Source organism: Bison bison, unplaced genomic scaffold, assembly GCF_000754665.1.
Source record: "Bison bison bison isolate TAMUID 2011002044 unplaced genomic scaffold, Bison_UMD1.0 scf7180017864104, whole genome shotgun sequence".
Lineage (NCBI taxonomy): Eukaryota > Metazoa > Chordata > Mammalia > Artiodactyla > Bovidae > Bison > Bison bison.
The window spans coordinates 1,264,285-1,267,465 of NW_011494676.1; the positions used below are offsets into that span (position 1 = coordinate 1,264,285).

At 45.5% G+C, this 3,181-nt stretch overlaps 1 non-coding gene across 1 annotated transcript; it reads right to left on the reverse strand.

The window, feature by feature from the left end:
- Nucleotides 1-1,249: 1,249 nt before the first annotated feature.
- On the reverse strand, nt 1,250-1,320 carry TRNAG-CCC. The gene has a single exon. It is a non-coding gene; the product is annotated as a tRNA-Gly (tRNA).
- Between the last annotated feature and the right edge of the window lie 1,861 nt (nt 1,321-3,181).

The window sequence follows — 3,181 nt, forward strand, 5'->3', positions numbered from 1 at the left end:
CGGGGTGAGGCAGGGGACGCAGCTGGAGGAAGAGTTGGTGACCACCTAGAAGTCTCTTTATTCAGCGCTCGGAGAGGCCCAGGAGCCACTTCAGAGATCTGGAGGTGGACGGATTCGCTCATCAGCCGCCACTCATCACCGAGCCTGACGACAAAGAAAACCGAGGTTCACAAAGAGAGCAAGTCCTGGGCTCGGCAGCACGCAGCGCTACAGCTAGACCAGGAGGGACCCAGTCCGCTACTTTGTGTCCTTGCCCCAGAGCAAAAGCGACGCCCAGGAAAGGAGACATGAAGGGCGATGAGCAACGGGGTAGGGCTGGGAGCCTTGCACAGATGCACACAGCCCTGGGCCGCTGCGACATTGCCTTTCCCACTTTCTGACTTTCTGAAGGGTCATCTTCCACTCACCTTTCACATGGAGAAGCTAAATAAACATCTTTGTCCACAGATTCCTTCTGGTCTAGTGGCTAGAATTCTGTGCTTTCACCGCCACGGCCTGGGTTTGATTCCTGGTCAGGGAAAACTTTCTTTTTCCAGCGTCTGCACCCACACAAGTCTCTCTCTTCCCTGCACTCACACAAGTCTCTCTCTTGCTGCCCAGATCGGAACTGTATTTTGCTTAAAGGTCCAGTGCAGAACGTTTCTGCACAGAGTTTCTAAATGCCGCTGAGTCCGGGCCTCAGGGTCCTGGACCTCGGGCTGGCTGTTGGAGCTGAGATGCCGTGAACAGCCTGGGCTGGCCAGCTCTGGCCTCCACTCTTTTCTCCTGGCATGGTAAACCCAGAGTCTTACTTAACAGACTTTTCATTCAAGGAGAATGTGAGGCTTCAGTTCCAAAAATTCATTAAAATCCAATACCAAAAGCTTTTGTAAGATACCAAAAGTTTGCAAGAATACGAACATCGTATATTCTGTACCTAAGTGCCCGGTTAACATCACATTCTTTCTTTGGATAAGAGTTATGACATCTCTTGATAGTAACGTGCCGATATCTCGGGATTGTTCCTTTCCTTTGACGTCCCTCTGAAAGCTAACTTCTGTGGGACTTGTCTTCCAAGGCCGGGGAACAGCTGTACCGACCAGAAGAGGGCCCTCTTGGCCCTTCAGGAACCTGGAATCCGTTCTCTTTAGGATGTAGAGAAGGTATATGTGTGTTAGTCGCTCAGTCCTTTTGGACTTTTGGCCATCCCTTGGACTGTAGCATTCCTCTGTCCATGGGCCAGTGAAGCCCAAAACAAACATAACCACAATGCATTGGCCGGGAATCGAACCCGGGTCTCCCGCGTGGGAGGAGAGAATTCTACCACTGAACCACCAATGCTACTATAGAGAAAAATGTCTGTAAGGATAGCCTAGATGGAGTTTTACTCAAGTCTTTCTCAAGTGCAAGTCACTCATGCCCTGTGCTTGTAGGACGGTCTAGGCTTTCATCCTCCGCCCTCTGTGGCACAGGCTGCCCTCTGCCCTCTGGCCTGCTGCGGGTTGCTTTGGCGGGCACTCAGGTGTGCTTTGGATCCCTCTGAGTGGTGGAACCGCCTGGTGCTTGTGCTCACTGGCTCAGTCTTGTCCCACTCTTTGCGACCCCTTGGACTCTAGCCCACCAGGCTCCTCTGTCCATGGGATTGCCACGCTCCTTTGCTAGAAACCCATCGAGGCAGTACAGCTGCCCCCTTGGCTCTTGCCTGGCTTTCCACGCCCTGCAGGGAGCATAAAGTGTTCTGTCAGGACACAGAGGTGAAGAATCCTTCCCTGTGGTTGGAAGATGAGAGAACCAGATGGGAAATGCTGCAAAGGGAGGGGAATATTCTCAAAAGCTTCCCAGAACTGCTGTGTGGGCGCTGTCGGTTGGGTGGCTGCCCTATGACAATAATGTTTAGTCTTGTGTTCTGGCCTTGACCCAGTCCCAGATCCAGTCTGAATTCAAGCACAGAGGCACCCTGCTTTCCCACACATATGTCATTCTGCCTCTCTCCAAAGTGGCATTCTGAACCACCTTTTCTATCTCAGTGAATAGCAACCATGTGGGTCTTTTTTTTTTTTTCCCTTTAACTTTGTTTTGCTGAAATGTAACTCAGGAATATAAAAAGGGTTTAGCTTTAGATAAATTAGTGCTCTCCATGCTACAAATAAGAATAAAATTCGAAGAAGTCAATGGCAACCCACTCCAGTGTTATTGCCTTGAGAATCCCAGGGACGGGGAGCCTGGCGGGCTGCCGTCTATGGGGTTGCACAAAGTCAGATACGACTGAAGCGACTTAGCAGCAGCAGCAGCAGCAAAAGTGGTAGTATAAGGACTGCTGAAAATCCTCTTCTCCATAAAAGCAGTGAGAAAACTAGCAAAAATTCTTAAGGATTAACTAAAAACTCTAGAAATTTAACAAAAAGCTTGCAATAATCCAGGGAACTTAAGGAACATGGCTGTATCTGAGTAAAAATAGAAAGATCTGTGGTACTAGAACTTACCGTATTCCTACCTCCACCTTTTCCCTGATTTCACAGTAACTTTGAAAATCAGTGGCCAAAATCATGGTGAAAACAAGCAGCCTAGAAGTCAGTGGAGGGAGCAAAATTAGGTTGGAGCTTGTGTTGATTAACTGTATTTGTCAACATGACTGGATCATAGAGTGTCCAGATATTTGGCTAATCATTATTTCTCGGTGTGTCTGTGAGGGCATTAAAAATTTTTTTAAAAGAGAGAAAAAAAGAATAAAATTCAAGTTTGATAATAAGGATGAATCTCAAATACTTTTAATACTCTAGAGAATTCTAATAATTGATGTGTAATTACATAGAAAATGTTTGTTCTGTCATGCTCCCAGAGATGACTCTTGGTATGCACCACACTACTTTAATAATTTTGGTCTAAAAACTACCTCATGGTTACTTTCAGATTTATTATTTATAAAATTTAAAATTATGTGCTCCAGTAAATTAAATATACCATATAATACCTTTTAAATCAGGATTAAGTCTTTTGAGTCTCGAAATCATAGTGATTTAATTATTCCCTTTTCAATTTGGGGTCAATGTTTTAAGGTATCATCTAATATGTGATTCTAAGCAGCATTTATCAGGCATGACTCAGCTCAAATTGCAATTTTAAGATCTATCATTAACTTTAAGTTCTTTGACTGATATTAAATTGGTTGAATTAATGTATAATCTTTGCCTGGAAAATTTCT